The sequence below is a fragment of the Protopterus annectens genome, chromosome 12.part0, assembly GCF_019279795.1.
Source record: "Protopterus annectens isolate FY-2018-M chromosome 12.part0, PAN1.0, whole genome shotgun sequence".
Taxonomy (NCBI): Eukaryota; Metazoa; Chordata; order Ceratodontiformes; family Protopteridae; genus Protopterus; species Protopterus annectens.
The window spans coordinates 490889252-490915760 of record NC_056746.1 but is presented as its reverse complement, the minus strand read 5'-3'; the positions used below and the strand labels follow the sequence as shown (position 1 = coordinate 490915760).

Sequence of the window (26509 nt, the reverse complement as noted above, 5' to 3'; positions counted from 1 at the left end):
AGCTGATCATTTAAACAATTACATTTGTTTTGCTATAATATTGGGTTAATTATACCCCATATTATTACTACTACTTACAATTAACCTTGTTTTGCTAGCTATACGACAGAATATCTGTACAAAGAGTACCATAAAATCACATTTAAAATGTGGAATTATCAAAAAAAAGAAAAGTGAAGTATTCTATTACAATGTTAAATTATTATGAAATAAGCCACAACAAATAAAGCATATAAAGCAGCTCATTTACTCCAGTGTACCCCTGTGTGGGTGCTGTGTCACCCACAACACTAGGCTCTATAAATATAATGACTTTTCATTAAGGAGATAAAACAGAAAATAAACATAATACAGAAAGGGATCGAATTTACTGCAAACATTAGTGTTAGCAGTGGAGTTAGTAAACATATGAAGCAGGCAGGTCGTACATACAAGAGTCTCTGTCCCCTACATTGTATGTTTTATTAAACTGCATTTTTATTGCATTTAATATTTTCATTTATGTCCTTTTATTTCACAATATTACAGCATCACATATATTTTACTACTTAAGCTTTTAGCATTTCAAGAACTCGACATTTTGTATTTGATTGTAGAAATATTCTTTACACTCATATTCTAGTTTGTATTTTGTACCCTTTTGTACATATCAGTGCTTGGTCAGCCATTAGTTTTTTAGATTGCTGAATGTTGATGACAGGTAAGCATACAGAGACTCTCTTTCATCATTTCAGTTCCACTGACTCCTGCATGTCCATTTATGCATGTTTTGGCAGATGTAAATACCTATGCTCATTGCAATAATGCTACAAAAATATTGCATGTTTTGGTAGATGTACTTACCTATGGTCGTTGTGATAATGCTGTATGCAAGTACAACATGGCAGCCATCACTAACCTGTAGCAGTTAAACAAGGATACTAATATAACCGCCCACGTCCATATTCTCCTACCCGCATGCAGATGTTGTTCATTCCACTTCCCTGAATCAAGTCCACACGCACTGTAGCAGAGCAGTAACTAGTGTTGGGTAAGAGTGGCAGTGGCCCAAGGCACAAGCTGTTAGTGGGCGATATCAACAGTTGCCAATGGGGTGAGAGTGCAGTACCGGCATCCATTTAAGTCTCTGCACACGATATTGTGGATTCTTTAAAGAATGGCAGTCCCTTTGTGGTTGTAGTAGGAAGTCAGCATGTTAGTGCAACTGCAACAAGAAGCTTGCTATAGTTGCAGTTCAGAATTGTTTTTTTTTTTTGGGGGGGGGGTTGGTTCTTCAACTTTGGGAACATCTTTTCTGAGGGGCTGTAACCTAGAAGGGAACTGCCCAGGACCAGATAACCTAATACGTCTCTGCACTGTACGCTGAAATCTATATTTGTGCATGCCAAAGGAAGGTCATTCACAGATTAACAAAGCTTCTTCTGAGAACAGCTGAGCAAACTTGGAAGCCTTGCACGTTAGTTATTTATTCTGCAAGCTTCCTTCTTATGACAACTTTTTACACAACGGGCATTTTGTTTTTCTTTTTGTCACTAAGGGTGTGATGCATACAGAACACCCTTTCTGAAAAGTCTGTACGACCTTCATCAAAGGCAACATTTATGGCTATATGGTGCAAATGCATAACAATTATAGCAAGAGAAAGCAGAATATGAACATGTTTTTTAATTATGATTTACAACTTCACTAGATGGCAAGGAAATGACAGACTGTGTCAATCAGGTAGTTAATATCTGCTGTCAAACTAAGTATATGCTATGTGCATTCTTGCCTGAATGAAACATGACTGACATGATAATGAACATCAGTACAGTAATTCTTCCTAATTTAAGATTTGGGTCTTTCCATAACTGAGATATGTACAGATATTAAAACTGGCATAGGTTTATTTGAAAAGATAAGCTTTCATAAGTCAAAAGTATTTTTAATAAAAATGCCATGCTGTGTTTCTTTAAAAGGCATAATGTACTTCACTTCAGCTTCCTTTTCTACATTGTCTGCAATAGGCAAATATTTAAAATAACACACACCACAGGAAGGTCATTCAAAGTGCAAACAAAACCACTTCTTTTTTTTTTTTTTTGCAGTACTTTAGAAGTCATATGCATTACACATTGCAGTACTTTAGAAGTCATATGCATTACACATTTGTTTGGCATTTTTCTGTATTTGCATGTTTTCAGGCTAAAGACATCTCAGATAGTTTCTTCATGCTCTAGGAATAGAAGCACTTGTTTTTATGAAGCAAGCAAAGAAACAGATTTTGATGGAAGATAATGTCTATCCACCCACTCACTTTGTGTGTAACCCTTCAAGCTGCTAATGTTAAACTAATGACTTGCACTCTGTCTTTCTCACTTGAATTGTGTAACTTTTTTTTCTCTTTCTCATGGATAGTCAAATTCTTCTACTGTTTCTGAAACCATATGCCTGAGTACAGGGCTGCTAGTTACACACACACACACACACACACACACACACACACTCTCCAGCAATCATACAGACTTTTCTCTCCTTACAGCCAGAACCCCATGGAAACCAGTAGAAGTGATACTGCTATATTTCAAATCCTCTGGCCTCATTTCTTGGCAAGTGTCCAACGCTGGCTGCAACATACAAGTATACCACTTGATGAGCACCTGTTCTCAGCCTTGTGTAACACCTGCTGTCACACCCTGTCTCCCCAGGTGTCATAAATGTGGTGGGCCTGACTGCTTCCCTCTCACCAGGATGGCTGAGTTGTGGACACTCATGCCAATTGTTCACTGCTAACACATCTAGCACCAGGGTTACTAGATGATTCTTAATCATATGGGCCACAGTGAAGTCTTTTTCTGAAAAGTGTTACACAACCCATATCAAATTTGTTCACAGATGTCGATTCCTTATACTGTAATAGTTCAGTCATATCAACATATTCTACTTTTTTCATAACCTCCTGAGTGGCATCACTTTTCTAATGTCTAGCTTTAAATCTAGCTGGCAGATCCTGTACATGATAACCATAACCCTGTGCAACAGCACAATTCTTAGTCTTGTAAAAATTCAAGTTTGTTATGCTTTGAATCTGTGGCAAGAGTGACAACTGCTGACCAGTAATGATGATTATTTTGAGAATGGCTTCCTACACAAAGATGTAGACAAGGTCTTAGCCTTTATTCTCTTTATTTAGCATGTAAAAATACAAAGGACTAATGATCATATTCAACACTAAACTGTAATCCTAATTTATTTTCATTCAATTATAAGTCAAACTCCCGAAGTTCAACACGGTATGAGTCATCTTACTCAGCAGCTCTGTATCGAACTACACAAACACTCTGGTATTCCCAGCACAGGTGCATCCAGTATCCTAATAAATTCCATTTGATCCTGTATGCCATTTAAGATACTGGGAATGAGGCTGTACACATCTCTATGGACTTCCTTGATGCATGCATATGAAAAACAGCAGTCCTCGGTGTTATACATAGACGACTATGCACTTACACATCTGCACCCTTTGAATATGAATACCAGGGCACTTCTCCAGAAATCTAACAAGAATAACATTAATCCAGCAAGTAATATTTGTCTTCTCCAATGTGTGTAACCAGTTACGGCACTAATTAGTCAATACCAATGTGAACCAGCATCCATCCAGTAATGTGTGTACTAGCTGCTCAAAACCATACTTTTTCAAAATGAGTATTTATTCTACCCTAGAATTTCTAGTAGGTCCTAAAAGCTGAGACTTGGCCTATCCCTAAGATACGGTAGCAACAGAATGGATGATATTAAGTATGGGGTGCACCAGTAAAGCCCCCTGGAAGGGTATATATGGGGCCTGACTTTCAGAGAAAAATGGGAAACAGTTGCACATCTCATTGCTAGGTATGATACACTCATGGCTGAGGGACTGTACACTGAAACACAACACTGTGGCAAGACTATAATACAGAAGTAGCTTAGAAGCAATGGAAACGTGAACCACAAAGCATTGTAGATCACTCATTACCAACAGTTCAAAAGGTAGATGCAAGAAAACCGGACATCTTAGTTCCAGAAAAAAGAAAAAAGTAGCATTGATCACTGAAATTACTAGACCCAGCAATATTCTGTCTTATGTACAGAATGATACAGTCATAAATACCAGGCTTTGCAAGCAGAAATGAGAGCAATGTGGAAGAAACATACCCAGACACCTCCAAAAGAAGCAGCACGAGTGACAGGCTTAATGAGAGTTTACAGTTGTACTTAAATATCCTACCATTCACGTAACCTCATATGAACTGCAGGAGGCAATTTCGGTACACTGAAAATGCCGAGAGCAGCATTCTTGGGTAACATCCAAGACTCATACAATAATGATTTCGTGAACTTTAATTACTCCCTGACTTAAGAATGGAGTATGTAAAAAATCTAAGCATTTGGAGAAATTAAACCAACTATGAGGCAGTGTGTATTGTGCTTTCTTTTGTGTGATTCCTTCACTAAAGACAATGGTATTAACCTGTAACCTCTTCTACTCCCCAGTCATACCAGTTTTAACAACATCTCTCCAAACAGTGATGAAAAGCAGTTATCTGGCTTGTCGATTTAGCACAGAAGGTTAAGATTATGAGCTGCTAAAAAAAGGTCATGGGGTTTTGTTCCTCATACTCCATTCTTACACTATGTGACACCGGGCCTGAGCAAGTTACTTACTCTGATAATGTTTCCAGACTGTCCCTGAAAAAAAGACACTTGCATCTTTGGTTAAGAAACTAATGAAATAGGAAGAAAATGAAAAACAAAAAACAAAACAAAACAAAACAAAAATAAATAAATAAAAAACAGGTGCTCAGTTTTGTCTCACACCTCTATTCCTCTAAGTACAGTGGCTTATTACCCAACATGGAATGCTGGCATTAGTAATTCATCTGCTGGAACTATTTAGCCAACATTCATACTTGTCATTTATGTAGTCTTTGTTAATTAAGCAGAATACATACGCATAAGTATGTGTTCTGTGTGTATAGGGGTACTTGACTCTGTTAATCATACAGTGATACTCAACCAGCAAATTGTCCCAAGTGGACTTTGCATGTTGTGATTACTGTTAGTGAGTCAGAACATATCCATATGTGATTACCTTTTTTTATAAATGCTAAAACAAAAGGACATGGAGGAAGCCATAGGGCATGTTTTATTACATTTCAAAGAATATTTAATTCACTATTTCTTAAGAAAAGCTTACAGAATATGACTGTGTATCTTAAAACATAAAAAAGATGACAGCTTGTCTGTGTTGGGTGAAGTAATGGCTACAGTATGAATGGCAAAGCTAAAATTCTATTTGCTTATAATTGTAGTAAAATATGAAAGACAAGCTTCGTTTGAGGAAACTAGCAGCAGACACCTGCGTAACAAGGAAACAAATTATATTTGTGGGCCCATTGCATTGAATGAGTTTAAAGTAAGTAGCTTGTTTGAAGGCCATAAGATGAAGTACTGCATTCGATTATAGGTCACGTCTGGTCTAAAGTGGTACAATGATCTCTCAGGAGTAATGAGACATTTAATAATTCATCTATTCATTAACTCATTCATCAGTAAAAACACACATTATCCATTACAGGCATTAGATAGTTGCAAGGGAGCATACACACACACACACACACACACACACACACACACACACACACACACACACACACACACACACACACACACACAAGGAATATCAATTCACTTATTGATCTTTGGGATGTGGAAGGAAGCCAAAGCCCAAACAGATACAAGGATGATATGCAGACTCTTCACAGACTGCACCCCAGACAAAAACTGAACTGGAGAAGCAAGTCCTCTCAGGTAGCAGAACTGATCACTCTGCCACTACACCAACCCCTCTACTCTTCAATATATTCACTGACATTCTACATAAATCCTCTCAACAAGCTGCCCTCTTCCAAATACACTGATGATTCTACCCTAATATGGACTTCAGATCCTGTAGCCAACTTTCACCAGAGTTAATAACCTTCTACTAAGTCCCAGAAAACTAAATTACTTCTCTATTTTCCCAAAATCCCATCTCCATGAAAAAAACTTTAAACTGTATTCCTTAAATAATACCATGACTGAAGTTACCTCACATATAAAACTACTTGGCAAGACAATCAATGCCAATCAAACTTGATTTACATATCCAAGACACTATCAAGAAAACCCATCAAATATTAGGTACCCTTCATAGAGTAAAGATGTTCTTTACAGACTCTGCCATGGTAACTCTAGCCATCACTTACCACTTACCCTCTCTTCTGTATGGTGCCCCTATCATGACCAATCTACAAGTTTCACTTAGTTCTAAACTTGAACAATGCTACATCAAGGTTGCCAGATGTGCTTGCAGAAAAACATACTAGACCCACCACTACTTACCACTAAAAACACTTAACTGGCTTAGCTTTCTCACCACCTGTCTTATACCCAGCTCATCTTAACCCACACAATTATCTATACCCCATTTGCCTGCCCAGCAATTATCCCCATACTCCAGTACTATCTACCAAACTGTCCCTTGAAGTCAAATGATAAACAACTGCTTAACATCTAAAAAAACACACAGGGCTGCTGCGGTCAGTCACTGTTCTAATAATGTGGATAGAACTTGGAGTTGGGGGGGAGGTTGGCATAATGGTTAAGGTGTTCACCTTACAGACACAAGGTGCAAGGTTTGATTCTCACTTGGGGTAACTGGCTAGGCTTAAAATGGTCCATAAGGGCAATTAGCCTAGTACTAAACTATGAACATAATTCAAATATCAATCAAGTCTATTTCACACCCTCATCTTTTCAAACCATTACTTGTCTCTTCCTCCTGGCTTTGTCCCTGCTCCTCATCTGGGACACAGCTTCTCCAGACATTCTTTGCTCACCTTCTTATACCTCCATTTAAAGAACTAAATCACATAACCTGCTTATCTCCTTCTAATACTTCACTTTATTGAAGTACTTAAACTACTACACCTACTTCTAATTAGCACAACCAACTTACTTTTCCATCACTGCTTCTCTATTAACACTTCAATTTGCTTACCCACTCTAATATCACACTCTAATCTACTTTTTAAACTATTCTTTCCTACCTTATACCACACTCTTTTAACTGTAAATTCTCAATGCAATAGTTGCATGACAAACTGTATTATAAAAGATGTTACTGTAAAGACTGATTACTTTAATTTTGTTACCTTGGAGCTTTTCTACCGGGTCTCCACTGAAAAAGGGCACCTGTGCCCATTCTGACTTTCCCGGTAAACAAACAGTAATAAATAAATAAAAAATGCCCTCTACAGCTGGGTTACAGAAGGTCACACTCTTCTGACTTTGGTAAAGAAAACTGGTCAAAGTTTAAATTGTCTTCTGCTATTGTCCCTGAGTCTTTAATGATGCTTTCTTGTTTCTTTTATTATAATTTGACTGCTTAGTTTGTATTCATAATAACAAGTGCTAAGATGCCACATTTGCTGACATTAATTGATCAGGTGTTTATTTTTGTAGAATATCATGGAAAACTTCAGGATCATTTACTGACGCAATGCAAGCAACGTGATGATGTTACTCAGTTTGCAATCAAAATATTCTGTTATTCACAATCTATTTACCACTTTTATATATGGGAAGAATAGTCCAAAAATAAGTGGCCCAGTACAGAGCCCCATGGGACACCAATGGTAACCCCAGAAGGGACTGACAGGTAACTCCCCCACCCTGAATTGTCAAATCCTCTCGGATAACTAGCCTTTTACCCACATTTAATTTGTCAATTATTCCTTGGTGTGAAATAGTGTCAATGGTTTTAGCAAAGTCAAGCTAAACAGTGTGCACCATCAGCCTTTTATCAAGTGCTGTTGTAGTCCCTTTATAGAATGGCACATTATTCAGAAAGCAAGATCTCTCAAATACAAATCCATACTGTTCATATCCAACAGAGACATGTTTCATATGTCATTTTAGATAAGTTGCATCATGAATCTTACCTTGACTTAACACAGAATACTGGTAATTTTGATAGATAAGGCTATTTAGCTCTGTGGTACCCCATTCTTTTTTTGAAATGGTACCACTACAGCTTGCCACCAAAGGTCAGGGCCATGTTAATATGCTAATATCTTATTTAAATATAATTAGTAAGGGTTTTGTTAGGTTTTCCTTTATTTTATGTAGAAAACCAATATTTATGTTGTCTATCTATGGAATTGTTTACTATAAAAATGTGGAATGGCACGTATGCAAAACTGGAATTGAAAAATGCATCTTTTCCAGTTTCCATAATGCCATTCTGAAAATGTTCGAATGCACATTAGCGAATGGTAGTGCACATTCGATAATGTGCATTTGACATTCTGATAACAGATCGCACTACAGTAGGTATCAGGAAAGTTACCCTCTTCCTCACTGTAGTGCAATCTCAGAGTTGGAATATATAATTTGCAGGGGGTGTGGGGGACACAACTCCCCACATGGAGGGTGCAAAAACTGTAAACGTTTGTGCTGTAGCTGTACAATTCGTATGTCAGCTTCAGCACCAGTGACTGAGGGTTTGATGTCACCTCCTGACATTCCAAATTTGATGGACTACAGAAGTCGAGGTGATGATTTTTGACATTATGTAAAAGTGACATTGCTAAATTCAGAATGTCAATTCAATCAAGTAAGTAGATTTTTTTTTATTTTCAACTTTTTTTGATAGTAAACCCTAAGGAACACAAGCTGTTTTTTTTTTTTTTTTTTTTGCTCACCTACAATGGCTGCATCTAGAATTCAGAGAAAGGCCATAATACTATTATCCCTTGACTATCAAATGGAATATAGAGTTTTTAAGAACTATGTTAAAACAGACTCTTAAGTATTCCTGTGACACTGCCGGCCCAGCTATCTGGAATTTTGTAAATAACTGTTTGTCATTTTTGAATATTGATATGATTTATACAGAACTGTGGGTTATGTACTGAGTTTCAGGAATGTAACCACATACCCTGCTGGAACACAGAAGATTAACTTACAAGACTTTAAGAAAATAAGTTGAAATTTTTTACGATTGTGTTATCTCTGTTTCAATGAACTAAACACAATGTCTAGAGCTGGAGGTTTTTCTATTGTCTTGGAGAGAAGTAATTACTAGGTCTAAAATGTAGAAGTGCTTTATTGCTTTATGACTTCCTAGCAGCTTTACACCTGAGAGATATGTATTTTTAACACAGAGATGTTAGTTTCTAGTTTAGCTTGGGAACTAAAGTAAGGTGACAAAAAGTGATGTCATCCAAGCTCACCCAGCAGTAATATTTGATATTGATTTAAGAACTCTCTCAGAGAGAGACTCTGCATTTTGTGTTTTGTCTTGGACTTAGCAAGAACATCCACTCATCTGCATTTGCCTTGCTCTGTAATTAAGTCAATTACGGCATGGTATCTTTTAGATACAGAAAGAAATATAGTAAAGATTAGTTTAGATATTTTCTGTATTTATTTGAGACTGTCCTGCAATGTTGTTTTAAAATATTTCCTGTGATTCTGAACTCTGAAGTAACTGTGTTGATTGGGTATTGTCGTGCTCTTTTATTATTTATTATTAAATATATTTAAACCTATCTTTGTGGCTAATATTTGTGAGACATATTTAAGTTCTTAGTTCTTGCATATGTATTTGGTGACACTGTACAGGCCACTCCTAAATAGCCTTGCAAGTCTTGGTCAAAACCACCATTTGGATAATAGTAACATTACACAGTAGGATTGGACACCCTTGTAAGGGCCTTATAGTAGCCGATAAGTAGGGGTTGGTGGCAGGGATAAATACCTTGTAGTCTGGGCAGAAGGGGGCATAGATAGTAAACCTGTGCCAGCCTTCCCCAGGAGTGTATGTGTGCTTGTATATAAATCAAATCTCAAAGTGTGTGTGTGTGTGTCAGCTACTTGGGCAGGGACATGAAGCACTGGTTGGACACAGGGGGTGCTGGAGGTCTTGGCTTGACCCCTCAGCTGAGATCTTAATACTACAGCTGTGCCCGTGGGCTGTATTATGTGGGATCGGGAGAAACCAGTCCCAGACTGACTGTAATCTCTGTGTACTCTTAAGGGAAATCGTACTTTACTGTGTGTGTACTTGTCATCCTCCTAATGTGTACGTCCCTCACTGGTGTTAGTGGTGAGTATTGGGGCTCCTTGATTACTGGGCCAGTGCAGGGCCATCACAATTCCATTACTAGAATTTTTGGATAAAGCTACAGATGAAATCAGTGTTTATACAAATGCTCTGACTAAAGGTGACTAGCAGGAGATTCCAGAAATAACAGCTGGTATAACTAGAACCATCAAAAATACTGTGTTTTGTGACAGAAAGATGGTCTTGGAAAGTAGATGAATGTCTGAAATGTGCAATAAATATAGAATGGCTCGTGTTTGAAAAAGGTTATTTTTTGTTAGGAATGTGAGAACTCATCCCTTGGAAACTGAGGTGCGCTGGGAGAAATTCAGACAGGTAAACCATATAGATATTGTAAAAGTAATAGCACTTGCTAGAAGGATTATCTGGTGGCCAAAGCCTTACATAGATACAGAAACTATGTTTAAAGGCTGTGTGTCATGCTACATAAAACAGAAAATGGCAAGACAAGTTCCACTACACAATTGGGAGTTTCTGGGAATATGCTGGAAAAGACAGCAAATTGACATATGGAGTATTGTTTATGAATGTGATCACATCTACAGTGAATGCATATTCAAAATGGTAACAATGACTGCATAGCATAGAAATCACATCTCAATTCACCATTAGACATTTAAGAAGACTGCTTAAGACTTATCTGAATATATTTTTACTGAAAATGACACCCAGTTTACATCAGACGAATTTCATCCTTTCATTAAACCAAATATAATAATCAATTCTAGTAATTTACCAGAGAATCCAACACAGAAATTTAGCTGAAATATTTATAAACAGCTTCTAAATAAGCATGGAAAAGTTACTGAATGCAATTTTAGAAACTGAGGATAAAGCTTTGCTTTTTGTGTTAGAACAACACTGAACCAAACCATGGGGTTATCACCTACTAAACTGCTCTTGTGTGGACATATCTGGAACACACATAGCCGAAGGATACTGAATCTGAATGATACTAATTACAAGAAATAGTTCTTGCAAAAGCTGCAGCACAGCAAGCATGCCAGAAATAAGATATTCAAAGAGGAATGTTCAGTATAACTCTAAAATAACTATACAGATGTCTTGGGGGAATTCCGGGTACTACTGTAGACAGCATAAGTCTGCTTTCTTTTTTCATCCATTTGTATGCCTCGCAGCTGCATGGCTACACCACTTTAACTTGAGTCCCCCAGTATTATCTGCTGGGGTTGAGACGACACCAGCAGCAGGCTGGGAAGGTGAAATAGAGTGGAGCAGGTAGTGGTGTTAGTTATGCTGCTGGTCCTGCATAGCAGGTGATTTCATTTTTAGGTATGCCCTAACTAAGCAAGGCTGGTGAGATTGTGTGAATCATCGCATATGACAAGGCATGACATGACATAAAAAGTTTGAGTTTAAGAAAATGATTCAACATTTCACACACAAGACATTCTATTCGATGTCTAATGACAATAACATTTCTGAAGAGGATTCCTATGTACGTGTACTACACAGGGAATGCATTAACATCTGAAATGTGGTACAAGTTTCATTCCTGATTTCTTTGGAGACTCATATCAACAGACTTGTCAAACAAACAAATTAGCCTAAAGCTCCAGTGACCCAAGAATCTTTGCCTGAATTTAAGAGACTGTACAACATTAAAAAAACTCTTGACATCCTACCTTTCAATTAATGAATCATATGCAGTTACAATGTGCTTTTTACTGCTACAGCTTGTTGCATCATTACATGGACACTGAAATAACATTTTGCTGCAGTACAGTGATTAAATATATCTTTAATATGAAACAAAGTCTAAGGTGGTATACTGAGCTGTGCACATTAATGTAGGACTTACATAAAAGGGTATCTATGATGACTATAAAAGATTAATGTACAAATTAACAGTACTGAATAATAAGGTGTCTTTGATCTTTTTCTTTTTGGGGAGGGGTCTTTAAAACAAACTGCATGAGGAATGAAGACGCTAGACAGAACAGAAAAAAAATAACAGGACTGAGAATGCCAGAGGATCTGACGTAAGATAGCTGTACAGAAACAGAAAAAAAATGTTTTCTGATGAACTTGCAAATCACATACTCTCTAGCTCTATGACATTCTAGCAGTCAGTCAACTATCGCCTTAATGGAGATGCATCCTCACGCAAAGTAAGGAAGCCATTTCCCTGGTGGCAATTCCATATCCAGACTGAAGAAGATTAACAGCAACAAACATACTCAAGACTTCTTACTACACAAGCGCTGTCCCCCCCACCAGTCACACAACTGCCACCCCCATAGAAAAATATCACATAAATTATCTTTTATTAAGTTTTATTACTGGTAAATGAGGTCTACAGAACCTTATGGAAAGGGCAGAGGATAGCTCTACCTCAATGAATGGACTACACATTGTACCCCTCAAAGTCAAAGATGACCCATCACATGTCAATAATCTCGTATGATACACCTGGATTGTCAGCTGCAGTTTCAAGGAGGACCACAACTGAGGCAGACGAGAACTCTGGAAAAAAGCTACACTGTTGTCACTCATGAACAGCTGGATTATTAAGCCTAATAAATATAGTTTATGTGAACAATGAATGAATGAATCCTGAAACCATGAATCTCAACTCTATTTTGGTCTTCTGTTTTCACAACCAGTTCTCAAAGGGCTCAAAAAGATCAATAATCTCACAGTTCACAGAAACCTTTGCTATGTAAGTCTCTACCTGGTTCCCTGAGGCTTTTAGGCCTTCTGTGCTATTTTATATGTTAGTACAATGGCTTAGTAAATATTAAATAATCTACATGAGACATAGGACTTCATTAAGCAGCAACTTTACTTCTTTATTCCTCTGTCAACAAGATATAACAAATACAGACAATGTTCCAAAATAAGGTGGAAATCTAGAATAATGATCCTATTTGTTATCCAGGTAGGGCCACTGGACACACAGTCCCTTTCTTGGCAGGGGTGACCCAGGAGCAATGCGTGATTAAGTGACTTGCTAAAGATTACACAGAAGGCAGAAAAGGGTTGAGGGAATAAAACCCTGTAACACAGGAACTACAGATTACAACCTTAACTCAGGACTCACAGAAAACTCACTAAGCTAGGCATCAACCCCTATATCACTAGGAGGGTTGCAAATTGGCTCACAGGTAGAACCCTTAGTGTGAAAGTAGCTGACTCCAAGCCAGACTGCTGACCAGTCATGAGTGGAGTCCCACAGGGCTCGGTCCTGGGCCCTCTCCTGTTTGATATCTACTTCTCTGAAATCCAGGCCAACATGTAGGGACTCTGGCTGACAGTTCGCAGACGATTGCAAGTTGGGAGCTATTATTAACTCCTCAAGTGATGTTGACATCCTACAAAAAGGCCTCACTGAGACCAACAACTGGTGTCAGAACCATGGCCTTAAGCTCATTGCCAAAAAAATGTGTCATCATCCGCCTTGGGAAAAACACAGTTACCATTAATTACCACATCAAAGGTAGTCCACTGAGCACAGAAGGCGTTATAAGAGATCTGGGAACACAGGTTGACAGCAACCTCTCTTTTGACCACCACGTTGCCACTGTTGTCAGAAAGTCCTTCTATGTGGCACATCTCATTACTAAGGGTTTTGCATCCAGGAAGAAAGAGGTCATTGTCTCCCTCTACTCTTCCCTCATTAAGCCAGTCATTGAGTACAATGCCACATTTGGCATGTAGCTCACTAAACACCTGCAACAACTGGAGAGGCTGCATAAAAATCCTCCCAAAGAGGATCCTAGGCCTTAAACATTTGTCCTATATGGGCAGACTGAAAAAAACTCCAATTATTCTCTGTCTCATAACACCTACTTAGAGGCAATATCTGCTTGACTTACAAAGCCATGTCTGACCCAGCTCTGTTAGAAATGCAATATCTGAAGAAATCCCAATCCCTCCACACCACACACTCTAGAGACTTCAACCTCATTATCATAATCAACAGAACATGCTCGAGGGACAGGTTCATAACCCAGAGACTGCCCATGCTATGGAATAGACTTCCCATACATGTCAAGCAGAGCACCTCACTGACCCTCTTCAAGAGAAATCTTGATGAGTGGATGGGAAATAGAAAATTCACCCCAGGGATCACTCCATTGGTTCTACTCGACAGAGGCACTGAGAACTATGGTCGGGTGGCACAATGCCAAGGTAATCCTATGGGCTAGGCTTGTAAAGGCTCCAGGGCCATTAGGTTAGTACACATCTATGAACCTCTATAGCAACTGTCAGACTACTAATCCTTGCTAAATTTTAACCACCTGTGATTAATGCCACTAAAAAGAAAAAATGTTCACTTTGAAGCTTAATACTGGGGGCTTAAGAAGTTGGTACTTGAATGAAATGCAAAAATAAAACATCAAGTATGAGAAGCCACTAACACCCTTCTCAAATGCAATTGCCTGGAAGTCTTTTTACATAAAAGGCATCACCAATACATAGCATGTCAACCAACTAACCTCCAAAATGAACCAAAGGCTAGAGCATGTACTCAGAATAAAATATTGCAAAGCACCTTGTAATATACTAGTGTTTACAATTTTCTTAAAGCGTTGTGTGATTCAGAAGTGTCATGACTCTTGGGCACAAGTGGGTACCTCCTCGCCCACATTTCTTCAAAACACAGTCTTACATGATACTTTGGCCTTGCTTTGTGATGCAGACAGACACCATAGTTATGTCTACTGTAACAATTACAACTAAATGTACATTACTTACACTTACTACTGGTTTTAGACCATGGATCAAATGAACGCCGACTGTTTTGACATAAATTCTTTGAATGTATCCTCTGTATATCTTTATATATATATATATATATATATATATATATACACACACACACACACACACACACACACACACACACACTGCACCATCAACACACAGACATGGATTCAAATACAGCACACGCAATGCACAAACATGATAAATACTGCAGTATCAATAGAGCATTCAGATGCTTTGGTCTTATCAGAAAAAATAAATAAATAAATAAACCAAGACAACCACTCTCACTCCAATGCCATTAAGTGTGTGCAGAAAATTGAGAGAAAGCAATGTTCTTTAAGAACAACCAGCACAGCCAATCCGTGTCTGAGACTACTACCTAACACGTAAAGATATGGTGATGTAACAGTCTGAACTGATGCAGCTTGCTAATGTAATAACACTTCAAGATTGTACAAGGGAAAAGAAATATGAGCATAAGATTCAGTTTCTTACATATTACTGTTAAACATCATTGTGTTTCTAAGCCTCTCAGGATAGAAAATTATTTTAATTTCTTTAGTTCAGTTGTGTGAAACTGTACATTAAATTTCTTATGTCTTAGCAGACTGAAGCAATGGATCTAATTAACCACAGAGTGAAGAAAATTTCTTTCTTACATATTTAGTAATCAGAGATGCTTTGCTGGCTTGTTAAGTCAGAAGAAGCTTTCATTCACAATTTACACACCTGCAGAAAAGAAAAGAAATAAAAATACTACATTTTTTTTACCTATCATGTTGTCATTCGACTTGCAAATAACATGCAAATGCTATTTAGAAATGTTGCTTGAAAGCATTTATCATGCTTTGTTTCACAAATATTCCCTAGTGGTTTCCTTTTGAATGTAACGCCAAAAAAATCAGGTGCTAGTAGCTCTGAAGTTCAAGACTTTATTCAAAAGCAGTTTAATAATGTCCTGATTTTTCAAGCTTTCCTGCTTTGTTGCTGTTTTGTTTTTGGAAGATGATCACTACCTTTTTCTTGAAATTTGGTGTTTTTCACAACTTATTTTCAGACCAAGTAGGAGATCATCATTATATTTTTTATTGTTTCTTCACAGCGTTACTTTACAGAAAATGCATGATTTTTTTGTTAGTATGACACTTTGCTGTATTTAATGCATATAACAGAAATCTGTCTTGCTTAGATGGCTCATCTTAAGAAGGCTACATGGAAACTGGTGAACCTGAACAGATCAGCTTGTAAATATAAGGTGTTACTGGGTTTCTGATTTGCCAAACAGCAGAACTTACTGGGTTATGGTAAAAAAATATAAATGACCTTCACCACGAAAGCTAGAGATTGCTTCCTCCTACCTCTGGGACAAATTCATAAAAGTTACCATGAGATGGACACCTTGTTGTAATTTTTGCAAATTCATAGACAGCCCCATTGCAGTGCTTTTGCAGGAAGACTTGCAACACCATGGTGGACTATCTTTACTGCTGTGCTAAATGCTAATAAGGCAGCCCAGGGAATGGCATATGCTAATAAGCCATGGGCTATCCTTGCAGAACTGCATGTGGTAAGTTATTTACACAGCTGAGCGATTCAGAGAATCCCCCAGCTGCACAGATTAGTTTGACCACTCTTAGCCTCTTGCTGTAATGAACTCATCCAAAAGGTTGTTTTCTTCCATCACAGTGAAGATAATAGTTGGGGAGTTTAGTGGTCAGGTAGTGTTAGGGGGTCTATTAGTGCATGTCAGGGGCTTTGTGTGTGTGTGTGTGTGTGTGTGTGTGTGTGTGTGTGTGTGTGTGTGTGTGTGTGTGTGTGTGTGTGTGTGTGCTTGTGTGTGTGTGTCTGTGCCTGCATGCACACATGTGCCTGCTATGCCTTAGTAGTGGGATAAGTTACGGGGTAGGTTCAGAAAGGGTGTGGGTGTGTGTGTGTGTGTCTGTGTGCATGCACTTGTGGTAGTTAATGGTGATTCAGAGACATGGAAATGACCTGATAATGATGTTTTTCCTCACTCATCCATAACCTTTTTCCCATTTTTCCACATGGTGTTAAGGGTGACACTTCAACAGTGACCATCATCTATAGCCAATGTTTATACCACTGCATGTGTAGCCCTGCCATGGTTGTTCTTCCATGCTACATGTGACGCCCCCTCTCTGGGCCATTAATCAAGAAGCCTGAATCCTCATCACTGACACTGGAAAAGGATGTTCACTTGGAACAAAAATGGAGGCACCCAGTACTTCCAGATGCAGCTCTCTGTATCAAGCACAATTTCTCTTAAGAACACACAGGGAACACACTCAGCCCGGGGTCTAGGTTTCTCTCTCTGTCTCTCCTCAGGTCCGCAGTAAGGCACATAACTGAATCAGCTGCACAGTTAAGTCCTCAGCTGAGTGTTCAAGCCAAGTCCTCCACCACTCTCTTTGTGAAACCAGTGCTTTGTGTCCCTACTCCAAGTAGCTGACACACACCCTCTTTGAGATTTGATTTACACTTACACACACACACACACACACACACACACACACACACACACACACACACACACACACCTGGGAAAGTCTGGCACAGGTTTACTAGCTATGCCCACATCTGCCCAAACTATAAGGTAGCTACTGCCACCATACACTCTCAAGCCAGCTACTCTAAGGCTCTCACAATGGTACACAATTAATCCGAGTGAAATTAATATTAATACGAATGCTAGTTTGACCAATGCAGTAAGGCTTTCAGGAGTGGCCACAGGGACACCAGATATTAGTACCCTCAAAAGTTAAAATATTCTCTAAAGGACCAGTCACAATTAAAAGTTTAAATACATTTAATAATAAATAATAAAATTAATTTAATTTTTGATACATTTAATAATAAATAATAAAAGAACATGAAAATACTAAATATTTATTTACAATAAACACCAGCTTTCCAACCACAGGAAATATTAAAATAACACAAATGAATAGATTCACACAGATACAGAAAAACAGTACTTAACTAATCTCACTATTTTTTCCTGACTAATCTAAAGAGTAACTACTCCCTGGTCACTTTAGTGCAAGGAAGATGAAGTAGGCAAGTGATCCTTGTATGTCAGGTTTCCAAACAAAGTGTCATGAGACTTCAGTCTCACCAAGTGTTAAACATTATTTTTGTGACGACTTCCAGAATGACATCACATACATCTGATCATCTGGCTCCTGGTTCTGATACAACCTCCCACTGCTAGAAACTGCCAGAATTTAGCACCTATGTGTCAGTAATACACACAGAGAACCTTGCTAAGATCTGATGCAGTTCCTGGAAGTCATAAAAATATAAAACACTTCCAGTCTTCCTACAGGAGGTAATAAACCATACTTCTTACAGATATTATGTCTCTGGCTTCATTCAAAACTGTGAGATAACATCTTTATAGCTTAGGCCCAGTAATTTAATTTCTTACTACTTTTCAAAGTTTGAGATTAACCTCTTCTCTTCCAGTATCCTCTGTTAAAACATATACATTTAAACAGTTACAGTAATGCATGTACATTTCTTTTTCTGCCCAGCATGCCGCACTGTTGATACATTTTTAACACAAGCAACTTTGCAAATACATTTTCAACACAAGCATCTGTACAAATCAGTTTGATATTCCAATAACATATAATTCTTTGTTAGACTCCAGCTAGCTGTGCTGGCATATGTTACACATCCACTGCCCTACTTCTCCTGGCATAGCTGGCAATACTTCACATCATCACACTACATGTCTTTGGAATGTGGAAAAAAACTGAAGCATCCAGAAAAAACACATGTGAATACGGGGAGGACATGCAGACTCCACAGAGAAGGCACTATAACTGAGAATAGAACTAGAGGACTTCTTCCTGTGAGGTGACAATGCCCCACTATGCCAATGAGGTCTTTCCTCATTGCAGTTAATGTGTCTCTGAATGCACAAGTACTCCATCATGGGCACAGGACTTTGTTTGCCGCAGCACTTAACATGAGTGGTGTTTTTTTTTTTTTTTTTTTTATGAATCCCCGAGTCTGTGTACTACATAACTGTCAGCATGTTTTCACAGCTCACTTAACCAGATGAAAAGGCACCAAGATCACCTGTGAAAACAAGCACTCAGATCTAATCAAAGGATCAGAAGGGATGAATAGGCTGTCAAACCTAGCAGGCCCTTTCCAGCTTAGCTATGCTTTTCAAAAATATTAGTCATGCTTTGGTCCCATAGAATTTTGTGGAGTTACACATAACTCAGACATGACTGGTCTAGCATTCACAAGGTACATCTCTCTAATGCAGACATAGGTGCCACACCAGGGGGTTAATTTATAATTTCCCATCCACTAATCAAAGTTACACTTGAATAGGTGCAGTGAAGAATTCTACTTCACATGGATAGGAAGCCTATTCCACAGAAGGCGCAGTCTCTAAGACACATACTTCCCCTCCAGCATGTATTATTTATAGGTTTATAGGTGACTAAGCTCACAACTCCAGGGGGGCCTTTTTAGGCCTAGCCATGCTTTACAAATGTGAGAATCAAACCCTGTAACCTGTGTCTGTAATGCAAACACCTTAAAGTTTTTGCCAACCCCCAATATTATGTTGCAGATAAGATTTAGGTCCCTGAAGTGGGTTTTTCTGATATTTGTTTTGTGGATATGCAACATGTCCATTAAAAGATTACAGAATGCTTTTGAAGATCAAACACAGATCATCTCTTAGCAACTTGTAGAAGACCAATTATAAGGATAAGTATTTCAGGTCGGCTGTATAGGACCTGTTGCCTACACCATGTATTCTTTTTGTGAGGAACGCTGTGGACACTCTAGTTATTGCATATGCCTGGTCAGGTACCTACCAAAAGGGGTACTGTATTCTCTAACTGGTCAACTGAGGGCTGTGGATAACTGAAAAATGACACCTTTAAATGTAATGCCATGCCTTAGCTTATAAGTTGCGGAACATAAAAAGACTTCCTTACTACAGTAGATGCATGATGGTCAAAGGTCATGGCCCTATCAAATTAACAAAAGGTTAACATAAAATTAAAAAATAATAATAATACATATTTAGAAAAATTATTATAGTATGCAATAAGTCCTACTAATTGTTTTGCTCTTAACTGCTCTCACCTACAGCACCACCCACTGCATATAGAGCTATGCTTCTTGTCTCCACCTCCACTTTTAATCATTCTTCTGCCCCACCCACAAGCTGCCATCAGTCGTCATTAGTCTTGTTAACACAGTCCCCAGCTTTTTTGATTTTAACTGTGGAAATGCATCCTGTTTGCTGTATACTGCCTTCTTAACACAGACTATCCCCCAGATTTAATAAACTCTGTGTAGGAATAGCGTTATTCCTACATGGAGTGAATGATGTCTGTGTCTGCATCTCCCTCTCGGCAGCGCACCTTGCATTTTAATGAAGGTGTGCTACTGAGATGGAGCCGTGTACATGGATACTGCATCAGTGCAGAGGGAGTGTTACAGTAGTGCTCGCAGATCTGTAACACGCCCCATGCACTGTCAAAGTGCTGTATGGCACTTTACAATAGAAAACAGTGTCCACAGACACTGAAATGATGAATGGGAAATTAATGTAATGCAAGGGGTGTGTGACAGGTACTGTAACACAACCCCCTGCATTGTGAAAGTGCCATACAGCACTTTATAATAAATAAAAAAAAAAAAAAAGTGTCCTTGGACACTTAAAAGCTGAATGGGAAGAAAATGTTATGCGGGGAGTGTGTTACAGATACTGTAACACACCCCCTGTATTATGAAAGTGCTATATGGCACTGTACAATTAAAACGTGTCCTCTGACACACACCTCTCAACCTCTTAGAGCAAGAAGTCTGGAGAAGGCCATTAGTAAAAGTGGGACAAGAGGCCAAAAATAGGGAACATTTTAAATATTGCTCTTACAAACTTAGAAAGTTGATAAAATGACAGGTTTTGCATTAGCATGGATTTCCTGAAGAGTGTGTCACCTTAAAATCAAATGCCTGTCGTTATATTATAACTGCAGTTTGAAAATGAAGTAATGTCATACAGAGGGTGTGTTTGCAGTATCTGTAACACACACCCTGGATTGTGAATGTGCCGTATGGCAGTAAAGCAATAAAGAAAGTGTCCTGAGACACTTATTTCATAACAGACGTGTGATGTTTCAGTTAAAATTAATGGCTTTTTTTTAATTACCTTTTATGCAAAATTTAGGCATAGGTGAGCAGGTATGCACGTAGCTTTGCTCAGCAGTGATTAAACCCATCAAGAAGCTATACAGAAATGTATAGCTGAAATGTTCACATCTGAGTTAGCTTACTGGTTTGAGTCACGGCTTCACTTGCAGTAGGTGCACGGTTCGAATACCAAGACAGGCCCTTCAGCTTTTACATGGGAAAGCATTTTTATATTATTTTTTTATTTTATTTAATGATGTAATAATCAATATTTGTTAACCAGGGTAGTATGGCTGGTCTAAAATCTGAGTGTCAGTGAGATATGGGGTGAACCCCCCCCCCCATTTAAACACAAGTGTCCCATACAGTACAGTCACACCCCAAGGTAAAGTAATGAAAGCACACAGAGGGAGATCATGTAAAGTAAAGTATAAACACTTAATAATAAGGTATCATTAATGGGTGATTAATAGCCAATTCCTATTTTTTTTAGAATGAAGAACCTTGTTTGCCCTTAGCTCAGTTTTGGTAAGCAGTGCTAAGCCAAGTTAAACAATGCTTAAACAGGACCTGTTTGAGCAATACTTAGCAATGCTGAGCTGGTTTGAGCAATGCTAAGAAGTCCCATCTAAGCAGTATTCAACTCACCTAAGTGGATTTGCGCACTGTTAAGCACTGCTCAGGATGTGCCACTTTAAGTACTGCTCAACTCAGCTTTGCAGGTATGTGGACTGCTGAGCTTTGCTCAGCATTTTTGAAAATGGTCAAATAATGGAAACGGGTGGGAATATGGCCTTCTTTAAACTGCACAGGTGGGAATACAGGCAGAACCTGCTAGAGTTTGATCCCTGTAGAAGCTATGGCAGGTGCTGCTGAAGGAGCATGCTTTTGGGCAGAGCGCTGTGGTATGCTGGAGTCCAGGGTCATGGCTGGGCTCCTTGTAAAGAACCATGACATCAGACTGCTGCATGCCAGTACCAGGGCTCAGAATACAAGTCTGAGGCCTGGGACCATCTGGCATTTGAGCTCACCAATGCTACTGGCATCCCCTGCACTGGTGAGCAGGTTTGTCATCATTATAATGACTTGAAATGGAAGAAGGGGACACTCTTGGCCCAACGGATCCAAGATGCCAGGGATGGGAATGCCCCAGAAGTTTGTAAGTATAGCAACTGGTGATTTATCAAATCATAGTATGAATATCTGATAGACAGGTATGCATAATGGTGTGTTTTCTCCCCACAGCTGCAGAGGAGAGGGCTCACAACATGGAGGCCCATGGAGGATGACTGGCGAGGCTGCACTGACAGTGTGGTGAGTACAGAAATATCTTGCAATATATATATATATATATATATATATATATATATATATATATATATAGTCCAATAAATAAGAAAGTGTCATTGTTTACTGTTGTTAGGTATAGTGTGTTCTGAGTGTACTGAATAAATCTGTTGTTAGATCAACATTCATATAAGTAACTAACGACAGGTACTATGTAATACAGATAAAGGCAGCAAACAAGTTACTATTCATGAAAGGAAGCCAATAATGTAGTAATACTGTTTAGGACTGAATCTGTTAATAAGCTATACTGTGTTTGCTTCTGTGAAAGTAATAACTGACACACATTCTTCATCTACAGAATATGCAGTACAACTGAATGTAGGCGTTACAATGTAATAAACCACTGTGTCATGTTACCCACAATAAAGCTTATTACAAAAAACTGTTGTGTTTAATCTGGTCTGTTGTTGAAGAAGTACAAGTGTACAGGTGCTACAGAGCAAATATGGTTATGACAGCATGAATCCAGTGCGATGTGTCTGCTAGGCAGCTATTATGGCAAACTGTAGATGTGGAGATGTAAAACAAGATACAATAACAAGTGATATATGTTCTGCACTAAGATCTGAACCTTGAATAGTAATGTGCAATGTATTATAGTGTGTTCCCTGTAGCACTGTTTTGTGTTGACCTTTGCATTTCAGCTACATGTATTTCTGAATGTAGGTATGCTGATGCAGGCAAGTATAAGACCATAATAGGTGGAGACTGCAAATATATAATGATTTGCAAATGTGTATAGGTCAGGTATGCAACCCAGCAGCCTGTTGTGGTCTGTACAAATCACACATAATCACATCCACTAGGGGTTAAATGTGTACATCTGCATTCAAAGTATTAATACACAGTACACTATCTATCGTGCATGAATCTTAGGCATGTATGTTCAACTGTCACTACAGTCTTGTGTGTCACGCCACATATATTACAAGGTCAATGTGTATAACCAAGTGAGTTTTAGGCACAAATCAGTGAAGCAGCAGACAGCAGTGGCCCAGTAGCTCAGTGTGATAAGAAATAGATATGTCATTTAGTTTTTCACAGACAGACCATGGTTTGAATCCAAGGACTGGTACTAAGATGTGTTTATAGTTACACACATGTAATCCTATTTGTAGAAACATTCAGATAATGTTAACAGATATTTTCACCACAGGGCTGACAGGTAAAGAAATGTTTACATCACCTGCATGAAGGGTATAGTAATAAACTGTGTAGAAATGTTCCAGTGCCCAGCCCCATGCCTACAAATGACAGCAGGATAGCTATATACACTATGCACTCTTCCCGATACATGTCTCTCAAGTGTCACACTGTCATGGCTAGTAATCACTGTTGTCAATAAACTTGCACACAGATAACATTCCAGTAGAAGTATGCTATTAGCACAGTCACACAACATCAGTTCAGGGTGCACCTTGTTAGTCATATATGTAACCATGAAATGTACGAGTCATCTCTACTCATGTACCTAGAGTTGTCACAGCTTGCCCCATAGCATTCCTGGTTGACAGATTAACAGTTCTGTATGTGCTACAGTAACTATAAGTCTCAGGTAGATGTAAAGTGATGGCAGAACTGTACTGTGTTGAGCAGTACTGTTGTGAAAAATATAAGCCTATACAGTTGTTACTGGACTGTTTTTCTCTCCCCCCACCCCTTATCTGCATCAGTAATTTTTATTCATACACTATGGGTATGTTGTTCTCGAAACCTAATGTTGGGACTTATGTTCTATTATTATTCATATATTTAAATGGTTGCATGTTAACATACATTGTTCAAATTCCATTACTGGTGGCCTGTTGCTGTAAATGTAACTAGCATGTTGTTACTATACTGATTGTTATTCCATTTATGCATGTGTTCTGTTTACCATGCAATTTTTTCAATTCTGTTCTGGGTTAATTGGAACATCCATGCATGCTGTTATAACTAATGTTGAAATGTTTTGTTCGTGACTAAACAAAACATTTTGTCAAACCTCAACACAATAGCATGGTTGGGAAGGCAGATCCCAGCAGATCCGCCTGTCCCGCCTCATTTGGCCATGGCACCGGGCCCCAGCATGTCTGGGACCCAACCTCAGGCTGCCTCCTCCACTGGCCCTGCACTTCCCTCGGATGGAACTGCCTCAGGGATAGGGCTTGTTCCCCCCCTTGGGCATGGGGAGGACCCTGTCACCAGGTCCGAAGTATGGAAAGCGGGGTCATCCAACATGATTTGGATGAATGCCTATGCCAGACTGAGGGCAGACTGGTGCACCTCGACGGGCAGGCTGGCCCCATCGTCCAGCCCCCAGCACAGCCACCTTTGGGGATGTGAAGGGGCAGTGGTGATTCCCCATGGGTGGGGACCTCAGTCCCATTGTTTCCATCTGGGGGTATGTGAGCCTCATATTCCCAAACACCCTCCCGTCCAATGTGTTTACTCCCCTCATGTGTCATACACCGCCCCTGTCTGCTGTCTTGTATGTCTTGTCTGTCTGCAAATGCAACCTCTCCTTCCCAACTTACCTCCCTAAGCTTACCTACAGCCTTTCCCCAACACCCCAGTCTCTCCTTAAAAAATAGGGGGGGCATCTGTCCCCCCAAAAAAATCATGTCCCATACACAGCTTTCCATTTCACTCCCATGTACACTGCCGTCAATCAGTTTACCCTTGAATTACTCAACAAATGTATGTCACCCACACTCCTCCATGTGGGGCGTGAGGCTCTAAATTCCAAATTGTCCACATCAGTCACAGCTGTTGCTGCAAAAGAAATGGAAAGCTGTGGTCCTTTCCTACACCCATCCTGCACATTCCTAGCTGTCTTTCATAATGTTTTGCATCTGCTTGCCCCATGTAACCACTTTCCTATCACCTCTTTTTTCTTTTCCTTTTTTTGAATTAGCATGGGTTTAAGCCGGAATAGGCATTGCTAAATGAAGCTGAGGGAACCCAAGCATCTCTTGGCATCGCTTAGTGTCATGCAAAACCACACAAACCCACTTAAAACTGCTTAAAAAATGCTTTAATCATGCTATCTCATTCAGTCACTGTTTTGCACAGCAACAAAATAACCAACCCTGCCAGGTTTCGAACCCAGGACCCTGTGCACTAGAGTCACAACAATGTACCACTACACCAAATGAGCTGTGAGAATTACTACTGCTTTTGTAAACATATCATGCATTACGGTCATTTAACATTAGTTAAAAAAAGTCATCACTGCCAAATCTTGAACCCAGGATCCAGTGGACTAGAGTCAGAGCAATGTACCACTATGTCAAATCAACTGTGGGAATTAGTAATGCTTTTTCCAAGATATCATGCATTAGAGTCAATAACCTATAGGGAAAAAAATATATCACAGCCAGTTCTCGAACTCAGGACCTTAGGCACTAGAGTCAGTGCAACGCATCACTAAGCCAAACCGCCTCTGGAGAATTAGCAATGCTTTTGTAAAGGTATCATGCATTACAGTCATGTAACAGGAAAAAAAGACAAACATGCAGATTATTGAACCCAGGACCTTCTGAACTAGAGTGACAGCAACACATCACTACACCAAACAGCTCTAGGGAATTACTGATGCTTTTGTAAAGATATCAGACACTACAGGGATGTAACATTAGGGAAAAAAGACATAACTGCCAATGTTTGAACCCAGAACCCTCTGAACTATAGTCAGAGGAACATACCAGTATGCCAACTGACCTCTGGAGTATAACAGTTTTTACAAACATATCCTAATTGCTAGTTGCACGTTACTCCTATATATACTGGTCCAAATCACACTGTACTTGGGCCTCTGATGCAAACACAGAACCAATACACAGACAAATAAATGCTGCTTGATGTATGGGAGGCCTACAATATCAGGTAGAGCTGACAAATTCACAGACTGTTGCTGAATATCCACAGTTGTGACTCCTATTTATAGCAGGGTTGTCATAAAACCAACCCTGTGTGCCCACATACTGGCAAGGCAGTGTAGATTGGGGTTACAAAACCATGACAGACAGCTCTGTGTCAACGTCATACCAATTGGAACAC

At 39.0% G+C, this 26509-nt stretch overlaps 1 protein-coding gene across 2 annotated transcripts in view; it reads right to left on the bottom strand.

The window, feature by feature from the left end:
* ABAT (4-aminobutyrate aminotransferase) overlaps positions 1–26509 on the bottom strand; it is a 1409217-nt gene that overhangs the window by 847826 nt on the left and 534882 nt on the right. Inside the window, exon 1 of one of the 2 annotated variants that reach the window (XM_044089601.1) lies at positions 844–863. The exons of the other annotated variant lie outside the window; for it this stretch is intronic. The gene's annotated coding sequence lies outside the window, so the exon portion shown is untranslated. Of the gene's footprint in view, positions 1–843; positions 864–26509 lie in introns of those variants that run through there. 2 annotated transcript variants of the gene reach the window in all.